This window comes from Tympanuchus pallidicinctus, unplaced genomic scaffold, assembly GCF_026119805.1.
Source record: "Tympanuchus pallidicinctus isolate F22 unplaced genomic scaffold, pur_lepc_1.0 scaffold9, whole genome shotgun sequence".
NCBI classification, from domain to species: domain Eukaryota; kingdom Metazoa; phylum Chordata; class Aves; order Galliformes; family Phasianidae; genus Tympanuchus; species Tympanuchus pallidicinctus.
Window position 1 is genome coordinate 9,680,843 of NW_026294813.1, and position 10,820 is coordinate 9,691,662.

Sequence of the window (10,820 nt, forward strand, 5' to 3'; positions counted from 1 at the left end):
ATGCCCTTTTCGTAACTTGCAGAATTAGCTTTATGAAACCCAGCTGTTCAAAATAAAGCCTGGACTAGCAGTGCCATCTAGCATCTTTAAAAAAATTCAACAACAGCAAAATCCCTGTACACTTACAGAATTGGTAGGTTAGCATTTATTAAGACTATCAATTTTTATAATAGATCTATGCATCAAGTTGTAACACTCAAGTGAGGGACAAGACATGTTTTGATAATCCACGTATTACCAAATACAACATCAGTACACGTCACAAACCATCTGGACAATAAAAGTGTCAGACAAAACCCTTTAGCCTTTGAAAGACTGAACCAAGACGCGGAAAAAGGGGACTGCATTTACTCATTCAGTGTTAGGTTACTGCAATGTTGATAATGTAAATCTGTGATAGTGATGGGAATAAGGAACAGCAAGAAGTTTTCTTAAGCAATACTGAATATGTAAACCACGTTTGTTACCTTGTGTGTACCAGAAAAAAAAAACATTTGCTAGTGCCAGTAAAGAGAAAAATCTACTTCTCATGGCTGAACAAATGAATTCCCCATCCTGAAATTTAATTTGCGTTGGTGTATGTTGACATATAGGGCACATGAGGCAGATGAACTGTATTCATTTTCTTCTCTCAATATGGAGTTAAAAAGCTTAAGATTTGCAGAAGTATAACAGCAAGCAAAATTTCACCCACTTTTATTGTTTGTTGAACAGAATGAATTGCTTGGCATTGCATAAGACAAAACATGAAAACAAATACTGCCTCTCAGAGCCTACAGTATAGAAGACAGGCTCTGAAATGACAGGATGTACTGGGAAGCCTTGAAACACAGTCATTAATTATCGTCATTGTTAAAAGCAAGCCTTTAGAAAGAACTAGAGTGCAAACAAGGATGGGAAAACATTGTAGTATAAGGGGTTGCAGAGAGAGAAGTGAGATGAGTTATTGCAAGCTTAGAAGTAGCAAGCCCTTGGTACAAAGGTGCAGAGACACAGATATAGGCACACAACTTTCCTTCATAGACCAGTTCCACACTGGAAAAAACAGATAAATTAATATTACTGTTATGGTAATTAGATTATGAATCTTTCAGTTGAATGTCCCTGAAAAACATCTAAATTACTAAGAACTACATATGCTTTGGTGACTTTCAAACAGATATGCTCTTTCACTGTTTTCCTTAATTCCTGTCCATTTTTGCATGAAATTCCATGAAAAAAAAAAAAGTTTTCACTGATTACAACTGCTAATTTTAGATACAATTCACAAGAATCTAGATTATTCAAAACAGAAAAGTCATCTTCTTTTTTTTTCTTTTCTCAGCAGTGTGGGTTTTCTTGGGATAGAAACAGAAAGAGTATGTGTAGGTTTAACCAAATACCTCTGGAGCAAAAGTAACCCCACTGAGTCCAGGTGCCCAGTCACCCAGCTCAGGCAATCAACAGAACCAACCTGTCAGCTATGACACACCATCAATGATGTATGCACAGAAACATGAATGGAACATACCAGTTAAGAGACAGTTCAATAAAACATTCAGTCTGGCTTGAGTGAAATATGTATATATATAAAAACATAAATGTAAACATTTGATGGCCATTGTAAAGTCACTTGTAACTATCTCAAAATCATTATTCCATTGGCAGCCTCAATAGAAAATTAAAATATTTATTTACTTAGGTGACTCTTTATGTCATTCCTTTGACTGTTATAAAGTTCCTCTCTACTGTTATCAATTTATTACCACTGGTACTACATAAGATTTTGTGAGCTTCCTCTTTGGTATGGCATTCAGCTTCATTAGAAACACTAAACATACATCCATGGTATTCTCATTTTCCATATCAGGACTTGATGCACCACTTAACAGCTGTTTGTTGCTAATTATTGCAAACAACTATTTATTGCCTTGTAAGAATAGTTATTTTTAAAATATATCATGTCTGCAGTGCTTTCAAAAAGACCAGTAGGCATTACACAAAGAACTGGAAAAGCAAAGTGTGAATACTTCAGTCTGACAAAGTGTTCCTGCAACTTGTAAGAAAATACACAAAAGGCATATGTTTTCCAATTATAATCACTCTAACTTTAGATCTATGAGTAACACACAGTTTGAAAGAGACTCTGGAGGAGATGTGAGAATGGAGGCCTGGCAGATGTTTTACAAGGCCTCTTTCTCCAGTGGATAATGTCAGGCTTGCTGGAAACACTATGTGGTGGCGGTAACCCAGAGAACTCTTTTAAACTTTTTGTTTAAATGCAAGTTCACTTTTTACCTTTTCATTGTGTTCTAATTAAGAAAGTTTTGTTTTCCCATCTTATTTTTCTTCTTTTATGGCAAGCTGTTGTGACGAGGAATTCATCCCACTGGGACAATCTCTGACAGGGAGGCAAGATATAATAATGTAGCTATTTCTAAAGTCTTATCGGTGTATTCAGAAGATTCATCATACCTCTGCAGAAGTTCAGTTCCTGATAAGAAAGTGTTCATATTTTATACGTGTTGCTTAAAGAGTTTTTCTAAAGTGCACCAGAAAATGTTGAAGTTCCCAGCTTAAAGGAAAAAAATCCATTCAAATTGGACACCCCCTCACACAAGCAAACCTACTAGGCACAGGGCTGATTAGCTGCCTGAGGCCACTGAAACTATAAGCACAGGATGTTTTCCTAAAGGGAGGAGGGACTAGCTTGACCTTTTAATTTATAAAGGGAAACCACACACCCAGGTGTTGCAGCTCTGCTCACTAGGAGCAATTAGGGCATAATCTGGGTTGTTTATTTTGTTGGGTTCAGAGGACCATGCTGAAAGATCAAAAAAAAAGACTTATAGACATTCAGTAAGCTTCATGCATGTGATGTTTTTCAACTGGCTTTTGTATTGGCACTGTCTAGTTATTTGTTTATTTGAAGAGAAAAAAAAAAAGTCTCTTCAAGTAGGAAATCCCACTTGGGTTTGTCTGCTGCAATGAAGCAAATTGTGCCTTCATGTTCAAGCTGGATTTTAAAACAAAATCTTGGAAGAAACCTGTGTCTGTACAGCGAGCACCCGCCCTCCAGTCAAAGATATATTCTTAACACTGTTAATAGCCACTCAGTTCCAGATGAGTCTGCTTTTACTGAATACTTTGTGACTTTAGGTATATAGCTATAAACAACTTAATAAAGTGAAACATTTAGTATATTTTGAACAATTTATGGTCTTCAGTGGCTAGAACAATTCTACTTGCTATCAAGAGAAAAATATAAAAGAAAGCATGTAAGCCACCAGTTAATTAGAACAGGTGCTAAAAGGGACTCTTCTGAATAATAGTGACACTAGTGTCACAGACAGAGTTGCACAATTCCCTATGCTTCTTTCCTAGAATGAGAGGCAAGTTTTCATGGCTCTTCTCACTCAAAGCCTGACAGCAAAAGTTGGGCAGTAGTTTATATAAGCAATAAAAACTTCTGAGGCTGTCAGCCCAGAACAAATAGAGAAATAGATTATGCTGTGGTGTTCCCAAAGTCTTGTACATTCAAAGACTGTACCTCTCCAAAGACTTACAGGTACTATCTGCCTGTGCACTGAAGACTCTTTAATCATGGTACTGATTCAAGTATAATTCTGACTTTAATGCTGTTTTCTTTTTTTTTTTTTCCCATCTTAATGGATATGGAAGGTAATAGTCAAAAGACTGGTTGTGTCATCCACCCAGGATGTGCAGATCCCTCTCCTAGGCATTTCTTCTATCAATACACAACATTTAACAAAGTGTAAGGTCTTAGACAGTCTTCAAAAAAGAGATTCTTCTCCTCTATTGAAGTACTTCATAGCTGATCTGTCATCACCTACCCACAAGAGTGTAGGAGGATAAAAATAGCTTATTCTTCACAATAGATTCCATTTCAGATCTTTCAGATTCCCTGTCAGTGCCTTTTCTGTGGCTACTGTTCTTGCAGCTACAGGGGACCTTGGCCAACAGGATGGCAGGCCAGCCATACAGTGCAAACTGACAAATCCTGAGATTAGCAGAAAAAGATGACAAAACGCTCCAACAGGGTTACACTGTTGTAGGGACTAACAATAGGCTTTAATATTGTGATCTGGTCACTGCTTTTGCAAAGACATGTATGCAATCTCATTGCAATCTCAAATTAACAGAGTTTTAATCTATTCCAAAAGACACTTATACTACTTAGGAGACAGATTTTGGATCAGGAATGGTGAACAACCAAGTTTTTGTAAGTGGGATTTCCTTAATTGTGTGCATTTGGATCATGAAACTAACGATGGCATCTACTACCTGGAATATTTTGGAATATGGCAGCTGAAAGCACTACCAAGGAGGTTCCTTTTTTTTATTTTTTTTATTTTTTTTTTGAGATACCTGTTTATTTCTAGTTCTTGCAGACATTTAATTGTACATCAAAAAGAAACTTAAATAAACTATTGAGACTTTTTCTCTCTGAAGTTTTCAGGGAAAGAAAATAAAATAAAAAATAAAGACTAAAAAACCACAAATCTAACTCACAAGATGGCAGAACAGCCCACAAAACTAGACATGTCCATTTATCCCGTCTTTTTTGTTTCCTGTACAGAAGAATATAGTACGTTTTTCTCAAGGAAATAACAAATGAAAATTTGGCACTGCAAGATCTGATTCACTGCAATGTTTTCTGCTTTTATTCCTTTCTGACTATCATAAAATCTCATGATGTAGAAATGTAAAAGTGCTTTTGTAGTCCAAAAAATATTACAGCAGAATAAATTCTGTTATCTTTAGCTTTAATGAAGAAAAACTTCAGTATTCTATAAGATACACAGAACATTTTTTTAGAGCTAAATGATAGTTTACCATGGCACAAACAGGAAAGAGAGAAAATCTATTCGTGAATGCAACTCTTGGCTATGAGAGCAAGTTAATCTTACTTTTCATTCTTTTAGTCAATGGAAACCATTAACATCTCAAAAATATAGTAAGAGTAGAAAACAAAAATGGCTGTTTCTTCAATATTTTGACCAAAAATAAATATCCCAAACCTAGAAACCAATGACTTCTCTTTTATGTATTAGGAATATATTCTTCTTGTTTCAATTTGATTTGTACTGATTTGTGAATTTCTCATCAATAAGGCAGAGGATGTCATACCCAGAGATTGTTCCCCATCACAGTATTGAGTAGCATCCACTGTTAGAGGCTATTGGAAAGTTCTTATAACCACAACTTATTGAAGTAGCCACAGAAATTGTGCAGAAGATAGACCCAGGAAAGAGGAGCTTTCTATAGCATGTATTAGAAAGCAAGTTAGATCTGATAGCCATTAAAGTTATTCCTGGATCTAATGTTTATTAAATGAAAGGAATCTTCATCAATTACAAATGTAAACTTTATTCCATATTCTAAGGAATCTTGCCATGTACAAAAATACAGAGCTAGAAAGTTGGTAGCAATTTTAAAAGAAAAGATTTGTAATTGAGTAATAGAGAAGCAAATTCAATGGTTTCTTTCTTAAATTTTTAAATAGTATCAGATGAGCATAATAGTAAATGAACAAATATGATGATGAGCAAAATCCTATTTTGTCATCTGTTTTACAATCCAAAGTCAGTGGACACTGCATGGGAAAAGAGTTTGGTGCATATATGGAGTAGCAGGCTCGGGCTGGAGACTTGGCTGTTAGCTTTGCTACTGCCCACTAGGCTGTCTTTGGCAACTCATTTCCATAGCTTGTACCTGTATTTCCTAGCATATAACAAGGATTTCCTCTGTCAAGGATTTTGAAATGTCTTGGTAACGCTCTCATAGTTCACTTGCACTGTTTTCATACTTCACTATGATCTTATCCTCTCTGGAGGCAAAAAGTAGCCTGGCACGTAGGATATAATTTATCTCATAGAGCTACATTGGGGTAAATAATAAAAATACATGGCTATTTGAGGTAACTGAAATGGGATTTAAGACAGGCTTTTGCATCTACTTTCAAAAACATATGTTGAGAGATTGTTTAAAGTTTATAGGGGCCTCAGGCTTCAACAAAGTTTCATCAGTACATACAGATCAATTTCTCGTCTGTACAAAAACATCTGAGCACCTAAAACTAGACAGGACCAAACACCACTGCACACCTTATATTGCAGCTCATTGCATGCTGGAATGCTGAAACAAAATCTGCTTATCTACACAAGAGATTCAATCCATTGTTAACACCTGTGAGAAAAGAGACTTGAATTTCAGTGCTGCTTATTTATTTTGCATTAGGCAGTCATACAACACATAAACAGACCATGGAACAGCAACTAAAACCCAGTTCTTAATTTTAAAATAAATCATAGAATCATTGTGCATCCTGAGTTGGACGGGACCCAGTAGATCATCGAGTACAGCTCGTTACACTGCACATTGAGACCCAATACTCGCAATCTTGAGCACTCAGTTCCTCACACCACCAGACTTCAAATCAAAGTAATCAAGTCACAGACCAGATTCCATTTCTTGTTTTCTGATAAATTGTTGATTGTTTTATTTCATTTTTGAAGACCCCACCATTCCTTTTCAGCTCTGAATTAATGCCAGTAACAGCACATTGAGCATAACTCCAGAGGTGGCTGCTAGAGAAGCCAAAGATGAATTCAGTTTGTATTCCTCTTCTCCAAAATCAAGTCAAACTGCTTCAACTCTAAGCTAATGTATTAGAATTGATGTTTTTCTGGACAACAGCCAATGCAAAATGGAAAAGTGACATAATAATTAACAGGAAAATGAGATTGTTGCTCAAGTACTTTGTTGAGCTGAGATTTCAACCTGAATCTTCCATATGCTGAGAGATTTGAACTGAGAATTCCCATCATAGTAGTGCATGAACACATGCATGAAAGGAGATCACCACTTGTGCATTCAACTCTGTTTCACAGTTCTGCTTCCTTCATTTGACCTGACTCTTATCTGAAGCATCTATAAATTTGAAGACAGCTTCCTCTGCTACAGAAACAGCTCCAAAGCCTTCAACAAAGTGATAAACAGGTCAGAATGTTTTCTCTTAGATACACAGACAGCAATGCAGATGGCTGTACCTTCTTCAAAAGTAACCAATCGTGTGATGAACATCACAGTACAAAAATCCTTATGAACAGATTCTCATGGTCATTGCATTACACAGAAATAGTGAGGAGTTTGTAGGCATGACGATGTCTGCAGTCACTCAGCAATTTCTGGCAGCTCTGATAGTGATTCAGTTCTGATTCCAACTTTATTACATACATTTTCTAATTTAAAAGAAAAAATGTAGGAAGAATGTTTTAGATATCTTGCACTTACCAGTAAGAAATGACAATCTGACAGTCACATACAGGTATAATTGAACGACTCTGACATGAGTTAAACACTGTCTATCTCCGGTTTGAATACTTCTAGTTCAGGTCAGCTGAACAAACAAACAAACAAACAAACAAACAAACAATAACAGCTCACTGCAATATTTATTATAGGTAATTTCAAAAATGTTGTGAAAGGCCATTTGGAGAACAGAGGATGCATGTGTGTGTGTGTATGCACACACATTTCTGAAGAGGTTGGTCCAGTCAGTGTAAATTACCACTTCCTGGGTTTGATTATTAGATTATTTGTTTGAATTATGCCAACTACCTGAGGATATGATTCTTGATATATCTCTTTAATTTTCACACGTTTTGTTTATACAGAGCTTAGTAAAAACAAAGCCAAGACTACTTCAATCTTATGTAGTATTTCCCATTTTTTACACAATTTCAAAGCCAGCAGGAACTCTAGGAGTAAACAAGCTGCAGAATTGGTCTATGACCATTTACAGGTCCTAGATTTTGTCTTGAGAAAGTATGACAAGTAGTTATGACAGAAGAAGTCCTTCTGTGTCAGACACCTTTTCCCAAATTACCCCTTATTTGCAGTGCCTGTTAATGGCTCCAGCACAAGTTCCCTTCCTCTAATTCAGCCCCTGAAGATAAGGAGATTTCTATACCTGTTACCACCATCCACAACTAAGTACTTTGGTGAGCCAAGCACCACTTCCAGATCCTACTGACTGCTATCAGAGCACACCAAAGTCCAAGGGATTAGAGCAAGGGTACCTGAAGAGGTCCTCTTTTTCTAAGCTGCAAGAATGCATTCTTCAGACTAATTGACTACAAATGTTCACTTCACAAGCAAAGTTATTTATACGTTACAGTAATGCAATAGTTTAGACTTGAAGACTTTAAACGTTGTTCACTTGTCTTTCTAAATCAAAATCACCCAGTAATTATTACAGGGTAAAGAAAAAAAAGCTGTACTTAAAGCAAAAGTAATTTTTAATCTAGCAGAAATTTATAGTCAAGAATTTAGTGAATTTTTAACTTTTTTTGTATGAGTGTTTGTGCCAGAGAGCAAACCCTCTATATAAATGTCTAGCATAGTTGAACAGTAAAAAATTAATGATAATAATCAAGAACTAGAAATAAAAGCAGAAGTCTTTTGCAGTTATGCTATTATTTTTTCACTCATTTGTGATTTACCATACAACCTGGTAAGTATTCCATGCACTACATAAAACAAACTGCTAAATCATGATACTAGAGGATATACTCATATGACACACATTTACAACATGGACAAACTATAGGCAGGATGAAAACAATCAACATCTATGCAATGAGCACTAATTACTGTCTTCCTTAGTCTGCATTGGGAATTTCCAGGGAATTTCTAGAATTGCCACGCCCTTGTGTATTTTCTGCAATTTTGTCAGCACAGGAAAACCACATAGAATCTGTTGAAGTCAGCTGTCCAGAATCAACTGAAATTTGAGTCCTGTTTATTCTCTAAGTTCTGCAGAATTAGAGTTTTAGGGAGAAAGGATCCTCATAAAAAGAAACAGAAAATAAATTATTGTGAAAGGACGACAGAGTTTGCCCTGTTCTGGCCTATTCTTTAGTTTCACAGATGTCAGTAACTAATGCAAGCATTCTGTTCAGCTTTTAATCAAGATCAATTTGGCTTCTTCAAAGTCATGAAAACTACAGAAAATTAATTCAGTGGTCATCTAAAATGTTCTCTGCATCTAGAACAGCCTGATATCTCTCTAACTTGCTTTTAAGTTTTCAGATGAAAAAGATCATACAGCCTACTAGTTCTTCTGATGCTCACCAAAAGCACCAGACTTGGTGCCTGTAATAATGATTTTCTCCTTGGAGAATATAGATCAGCTACCATTCCTTCAAGTTATGAATATGTTCATATCAGAATTCAAAAACTGCCTACCAAAATTAGTTTTTTCTTCTCATAATTTGGGTTGTTTCCCATCCCTTGAAAATGTCAATTATCTCACTGCTGAAATTTGAATTTATAGAAGAAAAATTTTGCATCTGAGTAACTTCCTGTAAGTGAGCTGAAAGTCTTAATAGGAAAAGTTGAATAACCCTCTCCTAAGAGTACTTCACTTTAAGCATGCATAAAATCATATTGAAATTTCTTGGAAAATGTTGATGCTTAAATACGTGCACAAGAAATTGACTTACTGGAAAAAGACTCAGTGATCTCTGAAGACCTGACTGATTAGAAGGTCTTATTTATGAAAAGTGTTTTCTAGGCCACTTTACTTGGCAGAGCACACTATGATTTGGTGAGAGAACTTGCATTATTCTCAACATTCCTAGCCTCAATTATTAACTCATCATAGTTACAACTTAAAATTTTTTTCTGTACTAAAAAATGGAGAAACGACATCCCAGCCATCATTCACCCACTTCTCTGCAGATGTCCCATGTTGTGCACAAAGTAGGCTGTTTTCAGGGACCACAGCACTGTGCATATCTGAACAGATCTCCAAGGACCAGTTTCCGTATTGGAGGAGGAATGTCTTCTCCCTTGCTCCCATCGGAGATACTAAGCAATAGTAAGAGAATAGAAGGATGCTTCTGATGCCAAAAGGGAACAAGTGTCCAACGAAACAGCATAAAATCTCTGTTTTAGACTTCTGGAAGAGGATCTTTTATTGCAAACTGCTGAGAAGAAGGAAAAAAAATTATTTCTCTCATCCTTACATTTCCAGCACACAGCATAATTCTTTTCCTTTGAGTGGTGAGAGAAAATAGAGATAAGTTTTGGTGGCTTTTCTAAAAATGTGGATTGCTGACAGATTGGAATGTATATCCATAGGAAACCAAAACTAAGAAAGACTGGTCTGACTAACACTTTATTTGTAAATGTTTTTATTATTATTATTATTATTATTTTCTGACTCATCACCAGTCAGTAACCATTAATCTAACCTGCTGAATATCATTCCTAGAGCTTTTTGTATGGGACTTGACTCTATAATAATTAGTTAACTAACTAATAAAAGTGTCAATTAATTGAAAAGTTTGGCTGTATTTCTGACATGTATACCAGCAGATCACAAGTTACATGAGACAGGCTGAAGAAAAGATCACCACTTTTTTTGTTAAATCACTTGTGGAGCAGGATTGTGGAACTTCAGAAGACATGAAAAATCTAGTGTTTTATACTGCAGAAATTAAAGATGTATTTTTATACCTGCATCATTTATGATAATTATATGTTGACTTATCTCCTCAGCCCTTTTCCTCTGCTCAGTATTATGTATTAAATAGAGCTTTCCCACAAAAAATGGTCAACATTTGCGAGAACTAAGTAACTTGCTCTTTGCTGTTTATATTTCTGTCATCTAAATACACAAAAAAGACTCCAAGATTATATTCTTTTCCCAGTAATCACATGAATAGGATAACTCTGTTATTCAGGGCTGGAAGGAATACCAGAGAAACGACAGCATCACAAGCACTGTAGAAGTGAAAGAAAGGAATGTT